Here is a 19,966-nt window from a genome sequence, read left to right on the forward strand (position 1 = left end):
CTTGTTCTCCACCAGACTTTTCATGCCGGGGACACTGCCATGAAAAGGCTGACAGAGAACAAGTGCTGGGGCCCATGGGGGGGGGAGGGTTGCACTGCTCATGGCATGGGCATTGCAGGCCCCCCCCCCTGCCCAGGACTATCGGAATGCGCACTGTCTGCATCAAACTCCTAATGAGGAACTCCTTTTTATGGGATGTTGAACCATTTGAATGGCTGTTACCTTGCTATCTTTCTTCCCATAAACGGGGTTTGTAATTGCTAAAGCACTTAGAATACTAGATCACCATGCAACTATGGAATACATTTTATGGGCTAGACTATACTAAACTTTAAGCAAAGTTGCGGACTGCAGTAGGAATATTGTGTATTACACACTTAGGGTCTGATTAATCCTCGGCAGAGGGGAATATTTTTTCACAAACGTGACGGATATCCCGTCCGTCGTATTACAATCCCATTATGTCCTATTGAGATCGTAATACGGCGGATGTTAAAGGAGCAAAGCCTTTTCTATATCCCCACATTCTTGACTACCTAATTAAGGGTCTTAATCACAACCTGAATTTTATAATATGTTAAGTAGTACTACTAAAGTGTTATAGGTGTTTGAGCAAAATATCAAGCTTAATATAATACATAAATATTATGTAAAAAAATATTATTAAAACATACATATTGTGCCAAAGAATATTGCTATTACGTAAAAATAGTTGTAAAAATATTGATTTTTGTTTAACCCCTTCGCTGCCAGGCGTTTTCCCCCTCTTGTGCCAGGCCTTTTTTTGCCTATTTGGGGCAGTTCGCGCTTAGGCCCTCATAACTTTTTGTCCACATAAGCTAACCAAGCCAAATTTGCGTCCTTTTTTTCCAACATCCTAGGGATTCTAGAGGTACCCAGACTTTGTGGGTTCCCCTGAAGGAGGCCAAGAAATTGGCCAAAATACAGTGAAAATTTCGTTTTTTTCAAAATAAATTGGAAAAAGTGGCTCCAGAAGAAGGCTTGTGTTTTTTTCCCCTGAAAATGGCATCAACAATGGGTTTGTGGTGCTAAACTCAGCAGCTTCCCAGCTTTCAGGAACAGGCAGACATGAATCAGAAAACCCAATTTTTCAACACAATTTTGGCATTTTACTGGGGCATACCCCATTTTTGCAATTTTTTGTGCTTTCAGCCTCCTTCCAGTCAGTGACAGAAATGGGCATGAAACCAATGCTGGATCCCAGAAACCTAAACATTTCTGAAAAGTAGACAAAATTCTGAATTCAGCAAGGGATCATTTGTGTAGATCCTACAAGGGTTTCCTACAGAAAATAACAGCTGAAAAAGAAAAATATTGAAATTGAGGTGAAAAAAACATCAATTTTTCTCTACGTTTTACTCTGTAACTTTTCCCTGCAATGTCAGATTATTGAAAGCAATATACCATTACGTCTGCTGGACTCCTCTGGTTGCGGGGATATATAGGGCTTGTAGGTTCATCAAGAACCCGAGGAACCCAGAGCCAATAAATGAGCTGCACCCTGCAGTGCGTTTTCATTCTATACCGGGTATACAGCAATTCATTTGCTGAAATATAAAGAGTAAGAAATTGCTATCAAGAAAACCTTTGTATTTCCAGAAAGGGCACAAGATAAGGTGTTGAGGAGCAGTGGTTATTTGCACATCTCTGAATTCCGGGGTGACCATACTAGCATGTGAATTACAGGGCATTTCTCAAATAGATGTCTTTTTTACACACTCTCCTATATTTGGAAGGAAAAAATTTAGAGAAAGACAAGGGGCAATAGCACTTGTTTTGCTAATCTATGTTTCCCCCAAGTCTCCCGATAAAAATGATACCTCACTTGTGTGGGTAGGCCTAGCGCCCGTGACAGGAAACACCCCAAAGCGCAACGTGGACACATCAAAATTTTTGAAAGAAAACAGAGGTGTTTTTTGCGAAGTGCCTACCTGTAGATTTTGGCCTCTAGCTCAGCCGGCACCTAGGGAAACCTACCAAACCTGTGCATTTCTGAAAACTAGAGACCTATGGGAATCCAAGATGGGGTGACTTGCGGGGCTCGGACCAGGTTCTGTTACTCAGAATCTTTTGCAAACCTCAAAATTTGGCTACAAAAACACATGTTCCTCACATTTCTGTGGCAGAAAGTTCTGGAATCTGAGAGGAGACACAAATTTCCTTCCAGCCAGCGTTCCCCCAAGTCTCCCGATAAAAATTATACCTCACTTGTGTGGGTAGGCCTAACGCCCGTGACAGGAAACGCCCCAAAGCGCAACGTGGACACATCTAAATTTTTGAAAGAAAACAGAGGTGTTTTTTGCGAAGTGCCTACCTGTAGATTTTGGCCTCTAGCTCAGCCGGCACCTAGGGAAACCTACCAAACCTGTGCATTTCTGAAAACTAGAGACCTAGGGGAATCCAAGATGGGGTGACTTGCGGGGCTCGGACCAGGTTCTGTTACCCAGAATCCTTTGCAAACCTCAAAATTTGGCTAAAAAAACACATGTTCCTCACATTTCTGTGGCAGAAAGTTCTGGAATCTGAGAGGAGCCACAAATTTCCTTCCACCCAGCGTTCCCCCAAGTCTCCCGATAAAAATGATACCTCACTTGTGTGGGTAGGACTAGCGCCCGCGACAGGAAACTCCCCAAAGCGCAACGTGGACACATCCCATTTTTTGAAAGAAAACAGTGCCTACCTGTGGATTTTGGCCTGTAGCTCAGCCGGCACCTAGGGAAACCTACCAACCCTGTGCATTTTTGAAAACTAAAGACCTTGGGGAATCCAAGATGGGGTGACTTGTGGGGCTCGGACCAGGTTCTGTTACCCAGAATCCTTTGCAAACCTCAAAATTTGGCTAAAAAAACACATGTTCCTCACATTTCTGTGGCAGAAAGTTCTGGAATCTGAGAGGAGCCACAAATTTCCTTCCACCCAGCGTTCCCCCAAGTCTCCCGATAAAAATGATACCTCACTTGTGTGGGTAGGACTAGCGCCCGCGACAGGAATCTCCCCAAAGCGCAACGTGGACACATCCCATTTTTTGAAAGAAAACAGTGCCTACCTGTGGATTTTGGCCTGTAGCTCAGCCGGCACCTAGGGAAACCTACCAACCCTGTGCATTTTTGAAAACTAAAGACCTTGGGGAATCCAAGATGGGGTGACTTGTGGGGCTCGGACCAGGTTCTGTTACCCAGAATCCTTTGCAAACCTCAAAATTTGGGTAAAAAAACACCCTTTCCTCTCATTTTGGTGACAGAAAGTTCTGGAATCTGAGAGGAGCTACAAATTTCCTTCCACCCAGCATTCCCCCAAGTCTCCCGATAAAAATGATACCTCACTTGTGTGGGTGGGCCAGGTAAATGCAACAGAATAAGGCCCAAAACTTGAAGAGATAGAAGGGATAGCACAGCGAGTTTATAAGGGCATATTCTTTTATACATCTTTAGACGGACTCTGCTTTGGGGACCCACATAAGTGAGGTGTCATTTTACTTGGGAGACTGAGGGGAAAACTGGGGAGTAGGAATTTTGTGCTGGAGCGGTGATCCTACTAAGAAAAGTCAGGAAAATATGCTTTTTTATGCAAATTTTGAGGTTTACAGAGGAGTCTGGGTAAGAAAATGTTGGGGGAGCCACGCAAGCCACACCTCCCTGGACTCCTTGGGATGTCTAGTTTTAAAAAGTTTCTGGGTTTTGTAGGTTTCCCTAGATGAAGGCCGCACCCAGGACCAAAAACATAGGTGGGCCCTCCCCCCCAAACACAGGTATTTTTGTAATATATCATTTTGAGGTGTGTACATACGTCCGTGATGTGCCAAACACTAAAATTGTGAAAAGAAACACACTTAGGTTATGTGAAGAAGACCCCTCACCCACCAACCAAGTTGGTGGCATGCTTCATCATCGGGGTCCCACCCGAGGCACCTAGCGTGTCACAGGTGTGCTGCGACTCCTGATTACAGCGGAGCAGGTTTTGTCATTTTTTAGCACACATACTGGTTGGATTTGGCACGAGGGTGAGTGATGGTTCAGTGGATAAAATTTTATTAACAAGAGATTTCACAAAAATGAAATGCACTGCTAATAACTGAAAGGCAAAAAAGTGAACCAATGACTCACAGCTCGTGAGCTGTAAAGCCGCGACAAGGCACCAACCGCTTTACAGTCCATTCACACACCTTTCATACATGACACGCACAAGACCATTCACACCGCCAGCCACGGGCCCAGCACATTACAACACTCACATCGACAGACCGTGCCACTCAAGGGCCCATCACTTACATACGCCCACATGCCTGATACAAGAATCACACTAGCTGATGGGAGTGTGGAATGCCGTTTGGCTGGCACCGCCAGCCAAGCGCCACCCCACGCACACAGCAATCACTTTTTTTATTTATAAACAACAAAGAAACCACTAATTATACAATAAGCACAAAACTACAAACACAAAAGCTCTAACTAAATAGACGACAGAGATGCCAACCGTGAAACATATGAAAATATAAAACAGACAGCTTACGCTCACGGTATTTCCCAAAAGTTTTTCCTTGTGTGGTAACTTCTAAAACAGCTGGGCACACACAGCCCAGGCTTTGAAGGGCATTCGGGGCAGTACATCCGGCTCTCCCTCCGGATTGATCTCCGGGCACATACAGGGAGTGCAGAATTATTAGGCAAATTAGTATTTTGACCACATCATCCTCTTTATGCATGTTGTCTTACTCCAAGCTGTATAGGCTCGAAAGCCTACTACCAATTAAGCATATTAGGTGATGTGCATCTCTGTAATGAGAAGGGGTGTGGTCTAATGACATCAACACCCTATATCAGGTGTGCATAATTATTAGGCAACTTCCTTTCCTTTGGCAAAATGGGTCAAAAGAAGGACTTGACAGGCTCAGAAAAGTCAAAAATAGTGAGATATCTTGCAGAGGGATGCAGCACTCTTAAAATTGCAAAGCTTCTGAAGCGTGATCATCGAACAATCAAGCGTTTCATTCAAAATAGTCAACAGGGTCGCAAGAAGCGTGTGGAAAAACCAAGGCGCAAAATAACTGCCCATGAACTGAGAAAAGTCAAGCGTGCAGCTGCCACGGTGCCACTTGCCACCAGTTTGGCCATATTTCAGAGCTGCAACATCACTGGAGTGCCCAAAAGCACAAGGTGTGCAATACTCAGAGACATGGCCAAGGTAAGAAAGGCTGAAAGACGACCACCACTGAACAAGACACACAAGCTGAAACGTCAAGACTGGGCCAAGAAATATCTCAAGACTGATTTTTCTAAGGTTTTATGGACTGATGAAATGAGAGTGAGTCTTGATGGGCCAGATGGATGGGCCCGTGGCTGGATTGGTAAAGGGCAGAGAGCTCCAGTCCGACTCAGACGCCAGCAAGGTGGAGGTGGAGTACTGGTTTGGGCTGGTATCATCAAAGATGAGCTTGTGGGGCCTTTTCGGGTTGAGGATGGAGTCAAGCTCAACTCCCAGTCCTACTGCCAGTTCCTGGAAGACACCTTCTTCAAGCAGTGGTACAGGAAGAAGTCTGCATCCTTCAAGAAAAACATGGTTTTCATGCAGGACAATGCTCCATCACACGCGTCCAAGTACTCCACAGCGTGGCTGGCAAGAAAGGGTATAAAAGAAGGAAATCTAATGACATGGCCTCCTTGTTCACCTGATCTGAACCCCATTGAGAACCTGTGGTCCATCATCAAATGTGAGATTTACAAGGAGGGAAAACAGTACACCTCTCTGAACAGTGTCTGGGAGGCTGTGGTTGCTGCTGCACGCAATGTTGATGGTGAACAGATCAAAACACTGACAGAATCCATGGATGGCAGGCTTTTGAGTGTCCTTGCAAAGAAAGGTGGCTATATTGGTCACTGATTTGTTTTTGTTTTGTTTTTGAATGTCAGAAATGTATATTTGTGAATGTTGAGATGTTATATTGGTTTCACTGGTAATAATAAATAATTGAAATGGGTATATATTTTTTGTTTGTTAAGTTGCCTAATAATTATGCACAGTAATAGTCACCTGCACACACAGATATCCCTCTAACATAGCTAAAACTAAAAACAAACTAAAAACTACTTCCAAAAATATTCAGCTTTGATATTAATGAGTTTTTTGGGTTCATTGAGAACATGGTTGTTGTTCAATAATAAAATTAATCCTCAAAAATACAACTTGCCTAATAATTCTGCACTCCCTGTACTCTACATTTCTTTGTGGGCATGTCTTTTTTGGGAGTGGGAGGAATGTGATCTGGAAAGTGCCGATCTTTCAATCTAGCCACATCCTCCACCACTTCTACTCTAGGAACTCTTGCCGGTTCCACCACAATAAGGCTTTCTATCACCGACTCCTGAAATTTAACAAATGTCATCCTTGACTCAGGTGAACAATCCTTGTATACAATAAAGGCATTAAAAGTTGCCAAATGAAATAAATGTAGGGCCAACTTTTTATACCACACATAAGACTTACGAAGAGCAGTGTAAGGTTCCAACCTCTGATCTACTCTATCAACACCACCCATGTGCCTATTGTAGTCCAAAATGCACGCAGGTTTGCGCACTTCCGCAACCTGACCCCAAACAGCCACAGGGGAAGTACTCTCATCATGGATGGTCGATAGCATGTACACATCCCTCCTGTCTGAAAATTTCAGAGCTAGCAGCTCATTATTCCGCAAGGCACTGCACTGTCCCCTCTCAAGTTTTTTACAGACAAGCTCCCTTGGATAGCCTTTCCGGTTAGAACGGATTGTGCCACAAGCAACAGTGTCCACCCTAAACAACTCCTTGAACAACTGCACTCCAGTGTAGAAATTATCTACGTACAAATGGTGACCTTTGTTAAACAGCCGTCTAGTTCCCACACAATTTTTTCGCTAACTCCAAAAGTGGCCAGACAACCAGGAGGGTCAATACTGGAATCCCTACCAGTGTAGACCCGGAAATTATACACATATCCTGTACTGCTTTCTGACAGCAGATACAATTTAATCCCATACCGTGCCCTCTTACTAGGAATGTACTGCTTAAAAACTAAACGCCCCTTGAAAAGGACCAAAGACTCGTCCACACTTATCTCTTTGCCTGGAACATAGACCTCTGAAAACCGATCCACAAAATGATCAAGGACAGGCCTAATCTTAAAAAGGCGGTCACAATCAGGGTGATCTCGTGGCAAGGCTAAAGCATTGTCTACAAAATGCAGCATACGAAGAAGAAGCAAATACCGATTACGTGTCATAGTTGCAGGAAATATAGCAGTTGCCATCAAGGGACTAGTAGACCAATAAGAAGCCAGTGACGGCTTCCTGATCAACCCCATCAAAAAAGACAAACCTAAAAACCTTTTCATCTCTTCCAGATATATGGGAACCCAATGAGTAGCTCTAGACTGAGGCTTAAGTCTGGCAGCGTTGTCCCGCAAATATTGCTCTGCATACACATTTGTCTGCTCCACAATCTCTTCCAAAAATACATCGTCCATAAACAAGTGAAAGAAATGGACAGGCAAAAAGTTTTCCGTATTAACTCTACACCCTGGGAGATCAGTAAATGCAGGTAACTGGCTGCTCCATGTTTGGGGCAATCCAGGTGTCAGGTCTTCTAATGGGAAACCCTTCAGCCCCAGGCTGCTGCACTCTTGGCACATCAATGTCCTCCTCTAACACAGGCCCTTCATCTGCACTGAGAGTAGCTTCCTCATCAGAAGAATACTCTCGGACAGAAAACTCACTTCCAGAATCTCCTGCTTCCTCCTCTGCCTCAGATGCAGAGTCAGTGTCGTAATCATGGTCTGAAGACGACTCAAAGAGCATGCGAACAACCTGCTGAGCGGTCACTTTGCGGCTAGCCATGATCCTAACAACAAATGGATTGCCAACAACAACTAGCACTAAAATAAGTAATAAACAAAGTGTAGCTTTATCACAAAGAGTTATGTACTACAAAAAACTATACCACTCAGTTGCCTGAAATAGCTACTCACCAAGCAACTACTCTGCACAGACACAGCAATCACCAATGATATCCCACTAAAAAGAAAAAAGAAAAAAGCAAATTAGACATATGACAACACAAACATCACTGTGCTCAAATCTAAGGACAATGTCAAACACACAATACTGCATTTAGTACACCACCTACAAACATGTCATTCATGCATGTCAACAATACTCCTTTGGAGTAAATTGCTTTCACTTACCTAAAACATGCAACTATGCAAACCGCAGGACAACTACTGCCAAAACCGCAAAGATCCACAGCAAAGGAAGCAAAAGCGTTGAACTAGAAGAAAAAGAAGAAATAAATTGTTATAATCACAAATACAAATACTTTGCCAGTTGACAAACACCCCACCACCAAGACACCACCAAGAACTTAGAAGTTGTCCCTGGTACCTAAGTGGATCCTGCCCCCCTCGGGGGTAGATGGGCGTAAAAGAATTGGCCAATCTGCCCCCAAGGGAGGCAGAAATGGGCAACACCTCTGTGCCCCCTTTTAGGGGGCGACCCTTCCCAAAGGTGGCACCCCCAGCACAACACAAAACAAAACAAAAAAATCCCTGCCGTATTGGTGGTTTCTGCCCTCCTTGGGGGCAGATGGGCCTACAAAATTAGGGGCAGAGATGGCCAATACGAATTTTCCCCACCTTAGGGGGGCGACCGTTGCCCAAGGGGTGCCCGCAAACACACACCACACAATCCCTGGCGCCTAGTGTGCTCCCCCCCCCCCCCCCCCCGGGGGCCAGATCGTCCAAAAAATGGCTGGTCTGCCCCCAAAATAAACAATAAAAACAAAATCCCTGGTGTCTAGTGGATTTCACCCCCCCCCCCCCCCTTGGCGGCAGATCAGCCCAAAAATTGGCAATCTGCCCCCGGGGGGGGGGGCAAAATACTAAAAAAATAGCCCCCCAGTGGGGCGCCCCTTGCCCAAGGGGTCGCCCCCCAAAAAAACTTTACAATAAAAACAAATCCCTGGTGTCTAGTGGTTTTGGCCCCCGCCCTGGGGGCAGATCCGCCGAAAAATCGGCGGATCTGCCCCGGGGGGGGGGGGGGGGCGACCCTTGCCCAAGGGGTCGCCCCCAAAATACACACCAGAAATAAAATCCCTGGTGTCTAGTGGTTTTCGCCCCCCCAGCCCCCCCCGGGGGCAGATCCGCCAAAAAATCGGCAGATCTGCCCCCAGGGGGGGGCGAAATACAAAAAGAAATTGCCCCCGGGGGGGCGACCCTTGCCCAAGGGGTTGCCCCCAAAATACACATAAAAAATAACATCCCTGGTGTCTAGTGGTTTTCGCCCCCCCCTGGGGGCAGATCCGCCGAAAAATCGGCAGATCTGCCCCCGGGGGGGGGCGAAATACAAAACAAATTGCCCCGGGGGGCGACCCTTGCCCAAGGGGTTGCCCCCAAAATACACATTTTGCCCCCAAGTTCCCCTGTGCCTTGGACGAGATGATCTCGTCCAAGGCACAGGGGCACAGGGGAACTGTAGCCTTGGACGAGATCATCTCGTCCAAGGCATAGAAGCGGTTAATGTAATGTGCATTAGTTAGAATATTAATTTTAGGTGTTAGTGTTCTGTCTATATTTGTAACTTTTGTTTGTACTATAGTTGTAATTTAAAATGTTTATTTTTTTAATTAAGTTAGTAATTTATAATGTAGTAGTGGGTTGTTGGGCTTGTAGCAGAGTGTGATGTAATATAAATAATAATTAATATAATTTTATAGTTAATTAAATTTGTATTGTGGGGCCAAGAAAGATGGCTGCCAGGAAGCGTTCCTAGCAAGCTGGTCGTTGGTGCCTGCCTGATCCTTCCTAATCCTGCTGCATGCAGTCTTGGTGAAGCACCAGTGCCTTTGGTATCTATCTCTGAAGCACCCCTGCACCCTCAGAGCCCAGCGCTGTTGCCAGAACAGCAGGGATTCCCCATGTGCATGGCCGGCCTACGGGCTGCTGAAAACGCCCAGAGAGGCTCTTGGTACCTGCACCAGCCTAAGGAGACTAAGCACCTCCGGGGAACCATGAGCGGAAGTCCCTGAACTTCTCACTGTCATGTGTGGGCGACCTGGGGGTAGAGCTGTCCTGTGATCGGACTGCTGGAGGTGGTATGCAGCCCCTCCCTTCCCCCTTTGGCCAGAGGAATGAGCAGAGATGCCAGAGTTGAACTGACTGTGCTGCAGGGCCTCCCATGCATCACCTGGGGGTGAGCCTACCCATCCGAATACAGCCGATGTGAGGTGGCAATCACCCCTCCTCCCAATTGAAGTTAGGAGCCAGAAAGCTTGCCAGGGGAGACTGGTCTCTGCTGCGAGGACATACTGGATTTGGGGCCTGCTCACCGACTGATGCTCTGTCTGGATCCCCTGGGGGCCGAGGCCTCAATGGATTTGGAGGCCCACCCCTCTTTGCATCTGGGATCCCTGGGCCCCGTTTGAGTTGCTGTCAGTGATTCAAACCATTGGTGATCCACATGGTGACATTGCGGGGGCTGCGGATCACATGCTTGGGACCCAGCATACCCCCTCTTTTTCTTCCTCCCCTCTTAACCTTCCTGGAGGTGCTGCGTTCATGAGACAGTACTGTTGTGGGCCTGTGCTGTAAGTCGGGGACACTTGGTGTACATCTGCCCTATGGCCCTCTTCCCCTTTGGGGACACATCCATTATTCAGGGTGCACCTCATTAGTGTAGACTCTCGCCGGGCTCCTGTACTCCTGCTTGAGCCCTTGGCCAGTGGTTGGGGGAACTGGGGGTCCTAGCTTTGCTGTAGCTGCAGATGGAAGTGGCAGAGGTGAGCATTGGAGGGGCCCAGGGAGTGGTTGGAGCCTGTCTTGGACCGTGTGCAGGTACTGGCACAAGGACAGGTGGCTTGGGGAGATTTGGGGCTCCAGGGGAGGCTACATGGCCAGACCCAGCAGTTGTATTGTGCGATAGTGGGATTCTCCCGGCCCTCCACATGGGAAGGAATAAACAGCTCCATCCCCACAGGGGAACACTATAGAACATTATACTACACCAGCATCCTTCTTGCAGTGGCAGACAAGGCAGGGGGTGCCTGGGGAGACCCGGTGCCAGACTTGCCTGCTGAGGAGCCCTCATGGGCGGAGATCCTTGCTGCTGTTCAGGCCTCCCGTCTGGAGGGGAAAATTGAAACAGTGGCACTCGAGGTGAACCTCCTCCGCACAGATCTCCGAAAAGTATTGGACAAGGTTCAGGTGAAAGAGGGTTCCATTGCTGAACTTGAGTTGGAGGTGGCTTCGCTCAGGAAGCAGGTGGCTAACATCACATACAAAACTAGAGCACTGGAGGTGCGAGCATAGGATGCAGAGAGGACGTCCTGCCACAGCAGCGTCCGTCTCCTTGGGTTCCCGGAGCGAGCCAAGGGGGCTGCAAACAATGGGTCAGGACATGCTGAGACCGAGCAGGCTGTCCCCCCTATTTTATCATCGAAAGGGTGAATCAGGCGAAAGTGGCGCACCTAGTCGGGGATACCGCAGGCCATCATAGCGCATATCCTCAATTATAAAGACAAGCACTGTAGCCTACTTGCAGCTCGAAAGACAGATAATGCCCAATTTGAGAACCACAATACCTCTTTCTACCTGGACTACACCAACAAAGTAGAAGGGACTCAGAAAATCTTCTTGGAGGTTGAAAGTAAGCTGCAATCCATCGGCCTAAGTTACATACTTCTATATCCTGCTAGACTGCGGTTCTTTCAAAGGGCAAGACTCATTTCTTTGACACACCAGAGGATGCCTAGAAGTGGCTGGAGATGTGGGGATAAGGTCCCATGTGACAAAGTGGGCCTCTGGTGAACTGGATCCTATAACAACAGAGGATCACACAGCCCGAAATGAAGATCGCGCAAGGAGCATATGTCCAGTGAGACTCTGGTCCCCAGCAACAAAAGTCCTTTGAGGATTGTTATCCAGGGTGATGATACTATTGTGCTGGTTCCCCTTGAGGGTACATTGGGGCCTGAAGGGGTTGCCATGATACTGGATGATTCTGCTACTTGATTGAGGATCTTGTATTGCTTTAAATTGTCTTCATTTTTCTCTTTTGTTTCCAGTCTTGGAATGGGGGAGGAAGGGGGCATCCTGCCGGGTGTGTGCAAATGATTGTACTGGACCACTGTTTTTGTTATTTGCTGGTTTCATATGTAATGTGTCAAGTGGTGCGGCATTGTACCGTGTTCGGGGTTTTGGTGAGTCCTTTACACAAGTCGTGCTAGGCCATGGTTGTGGGTGAAGGGTTTAGGCGGTTGGTCGTCACATCATGGAAAGGAATGGATAAGCAGGATAGTTAATGGTTGTTTTGCTGTTTATCTGGGGTGGGGGAGTTGGGCTTTTTGATTTAATTTGTACTCCGTTTGTTGTGGAAGATGTGTTTACAGTTGCAGTGGGAATGGGGTGCCACGTTGCTAGGTGTCTTGGGATGGGCTATGTGTGATGGCTGACTCTGTGGGAGGAGAAGGGTCCAGCCTCTGGGGAGGGGTGCCTAAGAAGTCAGATGGCTGATTGGATAAATATTATCACGTGGAATGTCCAGGGATTGAAGGGCTACTCAAAAAGTTATAAGGTACACTTGTTTCTTTGGTGTAATAAGGTACAGTTAGCCTGCCTTCAGGAAACCCATCTTATGGGGAATGAACCACAGAAGATTGGGAAGAAATGGAGGGAGAAGCTCTTCTCAAAAATTACTTCTCATATGCCAGGGGGTGGCCATCTGGATTGCACCTGGGGTTCCATTTCATCACATGTACAGTAAGGCGGATGTTGAGGGGCGATTCCTCCTGCTTTACGGCACACCAGATAGTAAGACCATCACAATTCTAAACATTTATGCCCCTAAACTGGATGACAGGAACTTCTATAAGGTGATGCAAGACTTATTGGAGGGCAGTATGGGATCCCCTGTGATTTGGATGGAAGACTTTAGCTGGGTCCTGGCTGGCAAACAGTATTGCTGCCCACCGAGACAGGGGTCTAAGCCATTGATAACTGGCTGGTTCACCTCAGTCACGCAGAATTTCGGTTCCCTGGATGTGCGTGCTCCAGCCAGGATGCGGATTGGGTATGTGCCTGCGAATTGTGCAGAGTTGGCGACGACTGTGTCCTGCACTAACAGGTTTAAATTGCTACACTTTACCTGTACTGCATGCATGTAACCCCTTATCAACTCAATAAGCTGGATCCTACTAGGGCAGCAAGATGTGCGTGGTGCGGGGTGATGTATGCCACCTTTTTACATCTTGCCTGGTCCTCCGCTGCAGTTCAAGGGTTCTGGAGGGAAGTAGTGCTTAAGATCGAGGTGACCACCAACATCGCATTCTCCCTTTCCCCCAGGCCTGCCCATTGGGTATGGTGGCAAGGCCCAAGGGATGGAAGATACCAAACAAACTGTCCCTGCTTGCACTCCTACTGGCAAAACAGAGGGTAACTATTGGTTGGTTGGAGACCAAAACACTACAGACATTTTCCTGGCTTAGGGATCTGCTCAAGTGTGGGGTGGCGGAAGAGCAACACCTGCCCCTCTGTCACACTGATGACAGGGCTGCAGATGACGTGATGGCTTGAGGGCTGCTCCTTGATAAATTTAATGGTGAAGAGGAATCAGACTTGGATTCTGGCTCAAAAGGAGAGGTGCGAGGTCTGCGTGATGTGTATTGCTATAAACAGGTGACATGACAGCCAAGTGTGGTAATGATCGATTTCCTTACATGGGACTAGCTTGGAGACTTGGCAGTGTTCTATTGTATTCCCTATTATGTACCCTCCTGCCATGTTATTCTGTCATGTTTGAAGACGCTCATCATCAATAATTGTTGCAGTGTTCCAATGAGACATACAGCAGTGGTACTCAAGACCCTTGCACTGCTTCCCATGTTGTTCTTATGCAGAAAAATAATAAAACGTTTTTTTAAATAAATACATTTGTATTGTAAATTAAATGTTTGAATGAGTAATAATTGTTTAATAGTTATTTTATATGTTTAAGTCTAATTTGTTATTTTTAATGTATATTTAAATATTTATTTATTTTAGTAGTGTGATGTTGGTTTTTCTTGGAGAATAGTATGGGAAGTTTTTTGGATTACTAATGATTTTGATGCTAATTAACTCTTTAAGTGTTTTAATTTTGTATCAATTCCGAAGTGTTTTATTTATTATATGTTATACTAGTTTTAAATATTTCTTATTTTTGTTGGTAATTTGTATTTTAATAGAGCGTTCTTGATTTTGTAGGGGAATTCGGTGGGAAGTTAATTAAAGTACAAATAATTTTATTTTACTACTATTTCATTTTTAATTGTAAACTATGTAATTGATCATTTATGTATATGTAATATATATATTTTTTATTTTTAAAACGTTACAATATTTAAATGTTTTTATTTTTTGGTAATTCACATTTTAGTAGCGGGTTGAAGGGGAATAAGGTGGGAAGTTAAAATATAAATAATTTTAGTTTAATTCTAATTAAGTTTTCATTGATAATTATGTAATTGATTATGTAAATTATTTTACTTTGTAATTGTCATATGTTTTTTTAAATTGTATGTTTTATGTTAATGTTTACAGTTTTGTTAGTAATGTATTTTTAGTAGTGGGTTATTGGTTTTGTAAGGGATTGGGTCGGATGGTATTTAATTTATAGTTTTTTTTTTTTTTAGATTAATTGTTAAATATTGAATTGATTAATTGGCAATTATTTAACTATTTTAAAGTTTGAAATATTACGTTAATTAATTGTGGTATTTTTTCATAATTTTGTGTTAGATGTTTTAATAATGTTTGTAAAACATATATATTTAAATATCTTTTTTTAAGTAATATTTATTTTAAGTTGTATTGTGTAATAATTTATATTTGGTGTTTCCTATTTTTTGTGGTAGGGAAGTACATTTTATTTAAATTTATTTAAAAAATTTTAAGCATCTTTTTATTTGAAAATCAGTAGTACAAATGCAGTGTACTAAAGTTCAGGGTGCAGCACATTGAAATAGTACATATTATCATTATGTGACAGCATTGTGACAGTCCAAACCCTACAGATAGGTAAATAAGCCCCATATACTGGCTTCAGCAACGCCTGTAGTCCCTCCAAAGTGCTGCATTTTCTGGACTGTTAGTTACACGGCAGTGTGAATAGTAAATTTAACCACTCTGGAATATATCACTTCTCCCACTGTTACACATATTGGAGTGGGAATAGTAAATACAACCCCTCCGGAGTCCAATACTTTTCTTACTGTTCCACAGATTGGAGTGTGAATAGTAAATATAACCCCTCTGGAATCCACCAATTTCCTTCCTGCAGCATAGACTGGGCTGGTAATCTTAAATGTAAGCCCTCCGGAGTCCAACACTTTCCCTACTGTTCCTTAGATTGGTGTGGGAATAGTAAATCTAAGCCCTCAGGAGCCCAACATTTACTCAAACCTCAAATGAGGCTGGAAACTCTATAAGGTTGTAGGATGAACTTAGCTACGTCATCAACCATTGCTCTTACAAAATGTTTTTATAAGACCTATATTGCCCAGTGGGAACAGGATGTGAGTGAATGTATTAGAAATATTTTATTATGAAATTTGCAGCCTGATTGGACTACACAATATGCTATTAACAAATACAGACAATTTTGACTGAATTCCACAAACACCAATATTTAGGATCTAAACTGTGCAGCACTGGGACCCATTGACCAACTATTTCTGTTAATTACTGGGACAGAGTGAAATATGACATCCCATGTGGGCATAATGAAAGTGTTAACAAAGTAATAAAAACTACCTGATGTAAAATGGTTCTAGCACCTACCAATTCCTTTATAACCCCAACACAGTGAACTATGACAACCCACAGGGACATGATAGGATGGTATTATCGGATTTTGAAAAATACCCAATGTAAAGCAGTTATTGCACCAATGAATTGATTGAAAAATCATATGGTACTGAAATGTTTGACGGATGTAACCCCAATGAGATACATAGGAAATCTACAACTATGTCTAGCAGATATGCATCAGTCCTAATGGGCTTAGAAGCATATTATGTGATGACAGCAGTTTCTACATGTAGGGAGACAGGCTCGCGGAGCATAATTTTTGTCTATGGCACTTTGTACACTGTTGCTTTTTATATGGCGGCGACCAGTAACGCATCGAACGAATCGGATGAAGTTATGTTTTTGAAATGTGTTATTTTTGTCTCATTCAGCTAATAAACACTATATTGCGGTTGCAGCTGGGAGTGCTCTCAACATTCTCTGCCTTTGCAGATGGAAGGAGAAATATAGTGATTTTTACAAGCGGGATATACATATGTATATCTAGTGGTGGTCGTCACTAGGTAGTTATATTAGGATCTAGTTTCTATAGAAAAAAACATGTTTTTCTAATAACTTTAGTGCAGTTTAATGACACTTTACAGAATTTTCCCCAAAAAGTACAACGCTCACTTCAGCTGTCTGAAACGTTTCGGGGTGATCCATCAAGGGGGGAGGCGAGAAAAAAGGGTGGTGTCCCAAAACAAATTTTTCCCATGCATTTTTTCTTTGGGATTTTGAACAGGAATAGTGGCTGAACTGGGCTGATTTACACAAAATTTGGTAGAAAGTTAGCTCTTGGTCCAGAAAGCGCAATTTTTATTGTAAATCCTTTCAGTATTTTTTGAGAAAAAGGAAAAAACAAATATATATAGATGCAAAGGCTCCATGATCCCTCAGGATCTCGTGCTGAGATCAGATTGGCTGCCAACACTTCGACAAGGAAGTGCTGGCAGCCATCTTGGGACTCGGCTTCAGCAAGAGTCCCAGACAAAAAGATTTTTTTTTAAAAGGAAGTGGGGTCAGAGTAGGAACACCCTGACCCCTTAGCCCTGGTGCCCCAAGAACAAAAAAGCATTTTTATTTTCATTTTTGCTGAGAGTCACGGCGAATCCAGCGGGGGAAAAAAAAAAAAGCTGGCTCCTGCACTTGTTTTGTAAAAAGCCCCTGGGTGGGCCAGTTCCTGGGGGCATTGAAACAGGAGGGGTATTCATGGACCCCCCCTCCTAGGGCTTCCATTAGACCCAGGGACCGCACCCTCCCTGGGACAATCATAAAGAACAAGGCGGGGGCCCGCAGCCCCGGGGACTGTCACCTCCATTGGGCAAAACAATATTTTAATGTGGGGGAGGCCCTATGGCCTTCCTCAGAACTCAGAGGATACCCCTCCACGAGGCTAAATTAAATCTGTATGCGGGGCGCACGCCCCCCCAACTGCCCCGGGGACCGCCACCTCCGTTGTACAAAGATAGAATTGTATGCAGGGGACCACCACCTCCCCAGGGCAAATGTTGAATTGTATGCAGGGGCATTGTGTGCCCCTGGCAGCCCCAGGGACTACCACCTTCCTGGACCAAACAAGTTATGTGTGCTTCAGGACTGTGCTTCTCCTGGCCCCCCACATCTCCACACAGCCACGGTGACCACCACCTCCCCAGGGCTGAAATTAAAGAATGAGGGGGGTCCTGTACCCCCGCCCTAGGGAACAACACATCCCAGGGGCTATTTAAGTTAGTGGGGGGTCCGCCTGGCTCCCCTCTAGGAGACATAGATGGCCCTGGGGACTGCCAACCCCCAGGGCCAGTTCCTGCTATGTCCCAGGGTGCCCACCTTCGACAGCTCCCCCACTAAGTCAGAGCAAACACTCCAGTTCCAGCAAGTGAGCTGGAAGCTGACGTTTCCTGTATTTCCCTGCCTGCAGAGATGCAGGCAGGGAAACAGAGGAAACAATTTCTCTCTCAGAGAGGGATTTGCACCTTTAGCAGCTCCCTCTCTGTCACAGCAATGCCGGCTCCTGGAGGAGGCGGGAGCCAACTGGGACTGCAGGGACCTTCAGGCTCCCCTGTGGTCCCCAACCATTTTAACTTTTTGCTCAGGGGACACCCAGGTGACATTTCCGGGCCCCAGGGGATGGGGTCCCTTTAGGGCTATGATCAGCCTGGGTAGCTGGGCGGTGCGGCCCCATTCCCTCCTCAAAAATAAATTGTTTAGGTCAGGCCTGGGGCTGAGATTGGCCCAGGGAGGGAGCCACATGCCCCCCTCCCAAAAAATATATACATATTTAGGCCTGGCCACAGGGGATGGGGGTCCTGGAGCTGAGATTGGCGTGAGGATGGGGGCCACGCAGCCCCCTCCCCCAAAAAATACAATTATTAACGTTGGGATCTTGGCCCTGGGGGCAGGCGTTATAGTTACTTGAGATAACTCTTACTATAGCAGGTGAATTTCTGTGGTTTGTACATTTAAAATATGAGCCCAACTAAAATGTACCTGTAACCTTTGTTATTTAAGTGAAAAAATATATATCTTCACAGTATAAATTTATTAAAAAATCATTACAATATTTTTGACACCACATTTTGTCATTCCTTTTATAAGTATAGGAAGACGACATTAACATTAATTTTAACGTTATGTTTAACACAATATTTTGTGTCTCTGTTTGTTAGGTCAACATTTTGTCATGGAGCTGTACTACCAAATGGTATACACAAAACTATGAGTGTAATCCTCCACCTCTCCTCAGGGGTTGCTCCTCCGCAATGGCCGAGGAGCGTCTTCTCTCCCCACTACCCCAGCCAAGAGCCAGGAGATGAAAAATAAAAAGATAACTTTATATTTTTCTCCTGCTGACTCAGCTACCAGTGCAGGGAAGGGTGGGGCTAGGTCATAGGAGGCAGGAAAGGGGAGGGACGGAGAGTGCACCTAAGTGCCCATGTGTGTTTGGCCAGCTGTGGTGAGTGTGGTGACCAGCCAGGCTGGCGAAACTGCACAGACCCCAGGTCTGTGTCTGAGCAGCAGTCCAAGCCTCTCAGACCAATCCTGGTTCGGCTTCCATGGTAGATTTAGCATGAAAGCAGTGCTAGAATTGCTGGGGAGAGTGTGCTGGTGTCCCAGTGAATCCTGGGACACCATAAAAAAAGGAGCGACAAGCAAGATGGCAGGAGTTGATGACGGCAGGAACAGCAGGAAAGGTAAGTATTTTTTTTTCTCCATTGTTTCCCTCCTCGTCCCACCCCACCCCCTTGACATATGCGGCAGCCGCCGCTGCCTCTCCAAGGAGATCCTCACAAATGTATTTACTACTTATTAGTTAATGTGGGAGGAAACAGGGGAGTGGTTGAAAATGGGGCATACTTTCTGCAAAATAGGTGTGATTTACAGAAGAGTAAGCAGGCATTAAGGGACGGCTAGGGAAGGGATTATAGAGGGACCGGCACCCACCCACAAATGAATAAGCCCATTGCTATTCACTAATAGCACGTCTAAATTTACTAAAGCCAAAACGGACCCAAAACAGTAGTAAATGTACTCCACTTTAGAGATGGAGTAAGTGATCAACCATTGGCCCTGCAACACCCTCCTGTAGAAAATAATGAAAGTATTAAACCTCCATGCCTGACAGGCATCCACAAAATCATGTCTAGCAGGCATGGTTTGGTTTAAGAGTTTGTAAATGCATAAAAGCTTCTGAGAGTGTGGACATTCACAAAATCCTCTGTAACCGTTTTCTGACTTTGGAAATTTTTGGAGATTTGCTCCTGGTGGGAAGAGGAATAGAGGACCCCCAAACATGGGGAGGTATAGAGGAGGTAGTCTCTCCATGGGAAAACATGTTTTTCTCATAGAGGAATGAAAGAAAATAAACAAGTGTGCATTTTCACAGCAGGCTGTACTATTTCCACAATTTGGAGTAGTACAGTGCAAACATCCCCGTACTGGGAAAATAGCAAAAGTCACATGACATTGCTGAATTTTGCAGGCATACCACTAGTCATGTCTGTGAATTGCTATAAGAAGTAACTCTGCACACATTCGTATACCAGCCAAGGTTTCAGATTGCTGTGTGTGACATTTTCATAGCCTCCGTGTAATTATGGGT

General features: G+C 45.1%; 1 protein-coding gene and 1 long non-coding RNA gene across 2 annotated transcripts in view; one reads left to right on the forward strand and one right to left on the reverse strand.

Annotated features, from left to right (window-relative positions):
- LOC138285622 (uncharacterized) overlaps positions 1–8,414 on the reverse strand; it is a 32,771-nt gene extending 24,357 nt beyond the window's left edge. Inside the window, exons 1-2 of the long non-coding RNA XR_011201623.1 lie at positions 8,233–8,414; positions 8,017–8,062 (exon numbers count right to left, since the gene is read on the reverse strand). This is a non-coding gene — a long non-coding RNA (uncharacterized lncRNA). The remainder of the gene's footprint in view (positions 1–8,016; positions 8,063–8,232) is intronic.
- MAP3K13 (mitogen-activated protein kinase kinase kinase 13) overlaps positions 1–19,966 on the forward strand; it is a 305,117-nt gene that overhangs the window by 19,551 nt on the left and 265,600 nt on the right. The gene's annotated exons all lie outside the window — the stretch shown is intronic.

This window comes from Pleurodeles waltl, chromosome 3_1, assembly GCF_031143425.1.
Source record: "Pleurodeles waltl isolate 20211129_DDA chromosome 3_1, aPleWal1.hap1.20221129, whole genome shotgun sequence".
Classification (NCBI taxonomy): Eukaryota; Metazoa; Chordata; class Amphibia; order Caudata; family Salamandridae; genus Pleurodeles; species Pleurodeles waltl.